We start from the raw sequence: 10,913 nt of genomic DNA, 5'->3' as shown, positions 1-10,913 counted from the left end.
TCTATCCATATCCAAAGTCGAAGCCAAAAACCCATCACAACCTCTAAACAACAACTTCTTAGCCTCAAGACACGAAATAAAAGGAAGGAGCAGCGAAGTACCTGCACTGGCGAGCATACCTTCCCTATTGCTATCATCTTCAACTTTCACCGTCTTAGCAACGCAATCAATCACTGCACGATAGGTTAATAGCCAATCCATACCAAGTATAATATCAAACGCAACCATCAGAATAACAATCTAATCGGCATAAACCACTCTCTCATCAATTTGAACAAAACACGCATACAAAATAGACGTCGGGCACAACACATCTCCCGAAGGCAAAACAACATTAAACTGGAGGGGAAGAACAGAAGGAACTAAACCCAAAGATCTCAAAGATAGTTCAGACATAAAAGAATGAGTAGCACCTATAACAATGAATGTCGTAGCTACTCTGCCTGAAATTAAAATAGTGCTAGAGATCACAAAAGAATCATGGTTTATACCTTCCTTCCTCATGGTGAAGATGCGACCCTGCACCTTCTCTTTACTCGATCCTCTTAAAAATTCTTTGGCAATATGGCCTGCCGTGCCACATCAATAGCAAGTATGAGTACCAAATCTGCACTCTCCCCGATGATGTCTACTGCACTTGGGACACAACGGCTTCTCTGGATCAAACGGAACAGTCGGTGCTTTAGAACTCGGTTCTAACTTGCCTTTCCCTTTAAAAGTGCCCTTTCCTCTTTGGCTCGAACCCTGACCTCTCTGAGCAATGGCCTGTTGCCTCGCCTGTCTCTCTCTGGCAATATCTTTCTTGTGTTGCTCGGCTAACAAGGCTTTAGCCACAATTTCTTTATATGTCACCGCCTTAGACATATTGACGTCCCTTCTGATCTCTGCTCGAAGGCCTCTAATGAAATGAGCACCCTTGTCTTTGTCATTAGAGGCAATATACAGGGCAAACAGACAGCCCTCCTCAAACTTCAAAATGTACTCGTCGACATTCATACCTCCTTGACGAAGCTATAAAAATTCAGTCACCTTCCTAGCTCGAAGTGTATCTGGGAAGTACTTGTCATAGAAAAGATTAGTAAATTCTTGCCACTTCAATGCCGGTACATCAACACCTACCTCGGTAGCATTCCACCAAATGCGTGCAGCTTTGCCTAACATGAACACTGCACAACCAATTATGTCCTTGTCTTCATAGTTGAGATGATCAAAAATCGCCTCAAGTGCTTTGATCCACTCTACAGCCACCAATGGATCAGTGCTTCCTGCAAATTCCGGCGGAACCATTCTCTTAAAAGCAGTAAAGATCCCATAAGTTCCAACTGCTTGTGCCACTTGACCTCTCCCTTGTCCTCTACCTTGACCTTGCAACCGAATCAGTTGCTGAATCTGCTCACTATGGACCTTAGCTTGCTCTTTCAGCAACTTTCCGAACTCGTCGACAACTCTCGATGAAGAACTATCCTCACCATCTTAAGCCTTTCTCTTAGGAGGCATTACTCCTACAATGTGCTCACATAATACATATCAACCAATAACAATGAATATATGTAGAAGAAGACATACCCGGACTGTTGAAAGTAGACAAAGCCATATGCATTGGTCCGAAGAACATTGCTCTGATACCACTAAATGTGACACCTCTGACCGGTTTTAATAAAATAGCAGCGGAATTTAAAATTTTACTTGAAGGGAAAGAAGAATTTAAAAATACATTTCAATATATATAATCAAAATTATATACATGATCAATAAAATGATATAACAAAATACAAAATATCATTTTTGTGATCATGTCCAAAATGCTATCAAAATATGATCTTCCTTCCTTCTCTTATGCATATGACTCCGGCCCCAATCAACGTCCCGGCTCGTCACTCTTGTCTGCATCACATGAAATAACTGAAATGAGTATAAAACTCAACAAGTGGAACTCTTACATAGCAATGAATACATAGCATACTCTGAAAACATAACTTTGAAAACATTAAATACCATCAACTATGAAACATAAATATCATAGCATGAATAACAATAACGATAGTATTTCTCTTTTCTCTGATAGATTGATATCTATATAGTATCTCTGTCTCTGTACTTATATCCCATCGATATGAATCGATACTCTGTTGGGATATAAGCCTATGGTCGTTGATCAACTAATTGCATGCAATCTCTGACTATGTATCTATCAATCCAAAAAATCATTTGAACTCTTTTTTAGGCATTAAACCAAACACTTTGAATACTCTATTCTTTTGTATTTCCTTTGACATAATTGAGACATAAAAATACCTCCAATATACAACAAAGTGTATTAATACATAGCATGAATCAAATGAAAGGGAATAACATGTTAAAAGCATTGAGACACAATACATATATTATCATGTGAGCACAAGGAAATGAATTCCACTCACAACACTTGGATCACTTGATTCTATTCTCTTGGCACACTTCCTACAACAATAAATTATATATTGCACCATTAATAACCCAATAATCAAACAACCATACCAATAAATCCATAAAACCAACATCATCAACAAACCCATGATTCTCCCAACACCAAAAACCAAGAATAAACTATACCACAAGCTTATCTTAGCTCCTTGAACCCAAAAGAACCTTGTTCTCACAACAATAATCCAACAACACGCTTGAATCAAAGAAAGGAAAGAAAGAAAAAGGAACCCTAGCTCACCCCTTAGGCTGCAAACCGAGATGAGAGTAGAGAATGAGAGAAAATGAGACCAACTCTTGCATTTATAACACTTAATCTCGAAAACACGCTTACACTATTCATTGACCGCGGGTGCGCTGCATATACTGGACAACATCAGAAAATCTCAAAACATCGACCGCAGGTGCGCTACAAAACTGACCGCGGGTGCGGTGCCGCCTCTGCCAATCCACCGCAGGTGCGGTGCTCAAATGACCGCGGGTGCGGTCACCCCACTGTCCAAATACCGCGGGGGAGGTAGCTATCTGACCGCGGGTGCGGTCACCTCTGTATCCAACAACAAACTCTATGCAATAAAAATCGAATCACAACGTCACTTCTCTTCACAATCTGACAACACTCCCAACAAGAAAGTTGCACCTCTATATCTTATTTAACCACCCCAATTGGCCTCATACCAATTGGCTCAACATGCTAATTACCAAGAATTAAATAGCAACAAAGCTACAATAAAACCACATAACAAGTAACCAACAATACTATAACCATAAATCGCAACTCTTAACATCAAACTATACTTAAACTTAACCAAATAGTCAATAAACAATAGAAATCTTAAACCGTACCATTCACCAGGCTTGGCTATTACACTTAATGTCTTAGATACTGACACAAGGCTTGTTAGAAAAGCTTGGCAGGCTATCTTCATAAGTTTTCTCGCATAGACATAGGAAATAATGTGCGGAATATGCTTTTTCCTCACTGCTTCAAAAACAAACGATTTCCTGCTGGGTGGTCGAACAGACACTGACCTCTTCCGGAAATCTATCGAAGCCCCATTCGAAGATAGCTAGTTCATGCCAAGAATGAAGTCAAACTCCGGCTTCGGAAGTACAATCAGATCTGCCTGTACATCATTCTTTTGTAAACAAAGCTATAGATTCTTCACTATTTTCGTAGTAACCATCTGATCATCAGAAGGGATAGAAACTCTAAAGCCCAAATCCAAGTCCTCAGGTATAATTTTTAGTCCCTTGAAAAATGTCTCGGATATGAATGAGTGTGTAGCTCCTGAATCTAGCAGTGCATAGGTAGCTACACCTGAGATAAATATCCTTCCTGTGACAAATATACCATCAAAACAATTCTCTCCTAATTAATTCATAAACTTCTATCATTAATAACTCGTAATTCTAAAAAAATTACCTCAAATGATCCTTGAATAGTGTCAAAATTACAGAATTTGCCCATCATTAATTTTTGAAAATAGCAATTATGTCCTTACTTTTTTCTCAAATTTATCGTTAGGCCCTCAAAGTTTCAAAATTAGCAAATAGCTCCATAATATTTTATGTTTTTCGGGTAACAGCCACTTCATAATTTTAAGTTGATTAAATTTGATCATATACATTATAAAGTTCACATTCCATGTTCAAATTTCTCAAAGTACCGTGGCGTCCCTTAAATTCATCTAATTAGTTTAGGCAACCTAGTTTCTTTTAAGCTATTTTTGCCCCAAAGCAGCTCTACTAACCAAGTTAACATTTCATGCAATCAAAGCAAAATAAATTTTTTAAGTAAATAGGTTACCAGTAATCAAGGTCGTGTATGGCTCCGCCTCAGCCCCCTCAACATGCAACACATATACTCTACCGGTAGTAGGTCCTTTATTCCTCGGGCAATCCACAGCTTTATGACCCTCATCCTTGCAGTTGAAGCACTTGAACGTTCCCCATATGCATTTACCGTAGTGGAGACGGTTGCATTTCTTGCACGGTTGCCTTTCCTCAGGCTTTGAGGTACCTGAATTCCGTGGTGGCTTCTGCTGCCCCGGCTTCTTAACTGACCTTGGGGTCTCTGCTATCTTGGAGCTCTAGGAGGTCCTGAAAATTGCTTCTTATGGGGCTGAGAAATCTGCTGAGTCTGATGTCTCATGCGCTGTAGCTCAAAGTCAATGTCCCTCAAAGATTGCTCAGCTTGATAGGCGCAAAAACTAGTAGCCTCGTAATCTGTCGGCCTCATCAACTTCACATCCCTACAAATAGTGGGCCTAAGGCCATCCATAAAACGCATCGGTTTCTCAGCAGCATCTCTAAGAATAAGGGGCACGAAGTGGCAACCCCTATCCAACTTTCTGATGAACTCAACAAAAGACGTGTTCCCCTGTCAGGGACCCTTAAACTCTCTAACGTTTGAAGTGAAATACTTGCCATAGAATATATCCTTGAACTGATTCCAAGTGAGGGTAGCTAGATTAACCTCGTGCTATGCTCCTTCTCACCATAGAGACGCATTGTCTCGCAGCATATAGGTGGCACATCGGACCCTGTCAGCATCCCCCAGGTTCAGTTATTGAAAGTGTAGCTCGAGGGATCTGATCTAACCCTCAGCAAGAAATGGGTCAGTGGTGCCAGAAAACTCCATAGTATTCAGCCTCCTAAACTGCTCAAAAATGTCCTACTGCGGTCTTAGAGCCTTCAAAGCTCGCTCCATCAACTATGCTACGCCCTCAAGGACTTTGGTAGCAGGGTCTCCTAGTGGTGGCGGTGGAAACCTGTTACCCTCATGATTATCCTCCTATCAATCATCACATGGTGCTCGTCTAGGAGTCATAATTTCTGAACACAGTCCAATTCTAAACATAACCAACATGAAATTCAATCGAGATTTTAAACCATTTAGCTTCAAAACATATAAAAATGTATACAAAAGTATAAATAATGTAAAAGTGCAGGTGATAACATAAAAACATATAAACTTACAGACTTGAGGCTTGACGACTGAACTTCTGAAGCTGGCGGTAGCACAATCCTTTATAGGAAACCTTGCTCTGATACCAACTGAAACGATCCTAAACATCTAGTGATTTTTTTTAAAATCTAGCCAACGGCCGAAGCATATACGTACGCTCATATGTCTAAAGATTTGAAACATGCTATTAAAATAAATTTTACTACCGAATAAATTATTGCAGTTAAAATCATAAAAATGAACCACCCTACGCATCTACTGTGTAAAAACAAAAGCATCAAGTAAGACGCTACAATCTGTCAAATCATAAACACATTGAAATCAAGAACCGTTTAAAAATGCAGTTTAAACATACCATCAAAGATCATATTTGCAGAAAATAATGCAATGCCATAAGGTTCTCGTGCACCACCACCTCCGCCAGATCAGTCATCTGCACCTCCTGTGTCCTCAAACTCATGCTCACCTGCATCAATCACACCTAGTAAGTCTAAAGACTCAACACACCCTAAACATGATAACGAAATATACATATATATAACATGCAACAGTGAAAAGTACTGTAATTAACATAACTTTCATAATCTTTCATAAGCATAAACATATTTATTTCCTATCAAAAAATACATATTCATTTTCCCCTTAAACGATTTTTCAGATGACTAATTGTGACTTTCGTATCAACTGTTTTTTTGATTGACCAGTCTTACGTATTACCATGGTACATGTGGCGGGGATATCAGCGACACTTTCACCCCTCAATTGAGCACTGGCCTTACATGTCTTCGTATCACTTCGTATTCGTATTAGTCACAATAAAATAACCTTCTTCAAAACATTTTATCAAATCCAACACTTATAAAAATTCGTGCATGCAAACTTTTCTTCTAACTAAACATACAACGTAATCATTAACATTTTTCATAAAAATCAATATTCATTCAAAATAAACATTTTTAAAAATAAACCTTCAGTTATCAGGATACTGCCAGGACTTCTAACATTGTTATGGTGTAAAATGACCATTTTGCCCCGGAAACACTAATTTCACCATTTTACCCCTGGACCTTAAAACTTCGACCCGAATCCATCCAAGCTTGCTAAAACATCTTAAAACACATTTTAAATCCTTTCTTAGAAATAAACCCAAGCTCATTGGCTAAGTTTTATAATTCATTTTAATACTCGGGTCGGAGCCCCAATTTTAACCCAAATCAACTGGAAACTCAACCAAACCTTCCCAAAATTAAACCATGGCTTAATAACACATAACCAGACCTTAAAAAAGCTAGATCAGACAAATTAATAACCCTTGAATCTTGAAGCACCCCGCTGAATATTCTTGAAAAAGCAACCGAACGCTAGATGCACCCTTCAGATTTATCCATCAACAATAGTCCAAACCATCCTGGACCAGACTCGAACCATACCCACCTACTATAGGACCAAACCTTCTTGTACCAACCTAGCCCTAGCCTACCAACCCCTGCATCCTGGTTCAGTGAAAGCACCAACATGACCATCACACGCCTCTACCCTCTCGATCCATGCCACACGCTATGACCAACCATCCATGGGCCATCCCAAGCCTCCACTCAGACCCACCGGGGTCTGAACCATGGTTCAAATCAGTCCAATGAACGCTGCCCCCTTCCTTATCCGATTGAACAAAAAATGCACCCAAAATCCTACGATCCAATTGGTCCTCTACATGGAAGCGCCTTTCAAGCCATGCCAAAAATGTGAGATGCATAGAAGGAAAAATGAGAAGTTTTCCATGTAAATTCAATCCAAATGTTCATTTGTCAGTAGATCTGCCATTTTTCATGAAAAAAAAACATAAACAAACGTATACTGATGTGAATGATGAGAAAACAAGGGTATAGGGTGTGCCTTTGCATATAAACGCTCGAAAATTTACACAAACTGTATGAAGACGAACACCAGAGGGAATTGACAAAATTCATTATGAATTACCTTGAAAAATCGGGCACAAAACCTGCTGTGTGAGTGAGTGTGTGCGGCCGTGGGAGGGGGTGGGGGAGGGACTAGGTTTTTTGAGTGAAAATAATGAAAAGAACGATGGGATATTAGGCCTAAACTTTAAAATATAAAAAAGTAGTGACCTTAACCCAAAATCCTACTATAACAGGCTCATCAAGCATAATAACGCGTACGTAAAATATTTTGTTTCGATAAAGTTTCAAAAAATTACATGATCCCTCAAAAAATACTTAATTTTGTCAAAAATCGATTACCGGTTTAAAATATAACTCGACTTCTAAAAATATCCTAAAACACCCCATTTTCGAAAATCATATATAAATAATTAAAAATAACTATTTAATAAAAACATTTTCTTTAACCAGTCCCCAGTCTTCGTTTCTCGATCGAGAATCAAAAAATGATAAAAATCCCTATAATAAGCAATCAGGTAAAACTTTCTACTTAAATATATAAACATGATTATAGACATACATTAATGCAATTAAAATAATTTAATTAGGCATTTTATAATTTCCCTAAATTTTCTTGCAGCTGGATTACGTCATAGCATTTTTGGACCTTACAATTGATCTTTGGGTTGTGATGCATGCCTCTTCTACAATCTCTCCTTTTCTATTTCCTTCCAATCCTGCTCTGCCCACGGGGATTTATATACCACTGATCTGGAATCTCTGGGCTCCATTAGTCTAACATCATGTTTCACTGTAGTGTGAAAGCAATCGACAAATTGCTTTAATTTTTTTTTTTATTTTCTCCAATCAGAGGGACAAAATAACATCTCCTCTCAAATTTGCCGAAATATTCTGCGACTATCATAATCCATGTTTGTAATAATTTAGCCTAAAGAGCGTTGATTCAAATCCACTCTCGTACTCTATGTCAAATTCGCTTCGAATCCAATTGGCTAGAGGTGTGCGTTCATGAGCCCATGCTAAAGTTTCAATCAATTCCTGCCAATATCCATGCCAGGAGATTAAGAACATATATCCAGTAGCCCAAACAAGATGTCCAAATAAGAACATCCATGCCCGGGAGTACCCTCAAAAAAGGAACCTTTCCTCTCCCCATCCATTTCGGGTTAAGAATATGTGAAAGAGCGTTTATATCTATAAGAACGTGCGTTCCGAGGTGTGAAGTGGCAGAGAAGGGATGTCATAATTGGGGTTTTGAATAAGACGACCTTCTTATTTTTCATTTTTTTCGTTGAAAAAGTAATAAGAATGAGAGGTGTTAAGCTTTTTATCATCCTAGTGTCGAGATATTTTTCCCCAGGACCTCTCTTTATTCTGAATTCGTTAATTCAAAATGAATCAAATCTCCCCAAGTAGGATTCAAACATACGACCAATCGGTTAACAGCCGACCGCTCTACCACTTAGCATAATTGTTATTTGAACAAGTCAAAGTTTTGTCTTGGTCCCGGGATTTACGAAGAATGGTTCGAGCTCATATTGGTCATGTGTTTCACGAGACTCTCCTTGGAAAACCGGCCGCATTTCGCTCAAAGGGTTGAAGGGAGATAGTCCACTTAATCCCTCTTTCATAGCCACATATCTTTCCGGCTAAGGAATGGGAATTGGAAACCCTTCTTATTGGATGATCATGATACTTCCCGAAAATCGAAATTTTTCCAATAGATTTGGAGGGGTTTTGATATTTCAGATATTAACCACCTATATTCTTTCATCAACATGCTCCTTTATCATATAACTTTCTTTCATATATATAGAATACCATTTACTTCCAAGATTCATTTCTATCAATATATAACAATGATAATTGTACTATGAATCATTAAATAAATGTATAATAAAACTACATATATCATCAATAAAATGAATCCTTTGAAAATCATGATGAAAGTTATATTATACTCACGTATTACATCAAAGAATAAGCTCAACTTACTCTCAAAGCTTAAGAAAACTTGTATTTATTTTTTTTCTTGATTCTAGGCTGTCAATATCTAACATCAATTAATGTCATAATTTCAATATTAATCTTGAAAATTAGCCCTAGTCTATGGTTTGCATAGCATGAACTTGAATGAAACCCACAACACTAAGTTTCAAATTCTGTGTAGAGCTCAAATATGACTTTGATTATAGGTGAAAATAGACTGTTGGGGATGATTTGAGAAAAAAACGTGAAGAACCCTAGGATTTCCTCTTCATTTTTCATGTATGGGATTGAAAATGACGGAAATCTTGAATCTGTCACGTTTGAAGTCAAAATTTCTTAGACCAGGCACTGGGGCATGCCCTGCTCAACCTTGATCTTTATTTTCTTGACTAAGGGGCACTGAGGTGGTCAATTTTGGCTGTTGGGGGCCCTTCTCTCGAATTCTAATACAATCACCAATATCCATCAATCAATTCTTCAATACCCATAACTTCCATATCATTAAATATCACAATAAGTTTACACATTTCAACGTCAATACTAATGCATCAATGTCATCGAAGTAATATTAGTGCATTTACATAGTTTTTAAAATCATATTTCATTTCATAAAATGCATCATACTAAATTTACCATATATCATGTCATACTGAATCTAAACCCCTCGTAATGAACATTTTAAACCCGTAATGGTTAACAACATAATTATCAATGAGATCATTTTTAGAGATAAACGGGCATTACAATTATGTCATCCTTCAATGAATTTCTCCCTCAATATTTGATGTAACTCATAGCTCAGGATATTTCTACCTGATTTCTTCCTCTTGTTCCCAAGTCGTCTATTTTATTTCATGGTTATGCCACATCACTTTTACTAAATGAATTTCTTTGTTTCTCAACATTTTCGATTTTATGTCAAGTACTCGGACTGGTCATTCCTCGTAAGATAGATTAGGTGCAAGCTTAAGTTATTCATTATTAAGAATTTATGATGGATTGTTCAATATTTTTGGAGCATGGACATATGGAAAACATTGTGAAAACTCGAGAGATTTGGCGGCAATGTAATCTGATAAGATCGTTCTCCAATAATTTCTAATACTTCGAAGGAGCCAATATATCGAGGAATTAATTTCCCTTTCTTGCCAAACCTCAAATCCCTTTCAAATGTGCTATTTTGATAAAACCATGATCACCAACATGAAATTCAAAATTTCAACGCCGAATATCTGTTTAAATTTTCTGTCGATTCTGTGCAATTTGCATCATCTCTTGTATCTTTCTTACTAAGTGTGTTGTACCAATTTTGGACCCAATTCCTTTCTTTCCCAAACTTCGTCCCATCGTACAAGAGATCTATATTTCTGAACACACAATGCTTCATACTGTGTCATCCCAATGGTGAACTTATAATTGTTGTCATAAGTAAATTACACTAAAGGAAATTTACTATTCATAATGCACGAAAATTCTACACGTGCCATTAACATATCCTCCAATGTCTGATCGATTCGCTCTAATTTCCCATCTTTTTGGGGGTGAAAAGTTGTACTAAATGATAATCTTGT

Source organism: Primulina eburnea, chromosome 14 (genome assembly GCF_022965805.1).
Source record: "Primulina eburnea isolate SZY01 chromosome 14, ASM2296580v1, whole genome shotgun sequence".
NCBI classification, from domain to species: domain Eukaryota; kingdom Viridiplantae; phylum Streptophyta; class Magnoliopsida; order Lamiales; family Gesneriaceae; genus Primulina; species Primulina eburnea.
Note: the sequence above shows the minus strand (reverse complement) of the source record.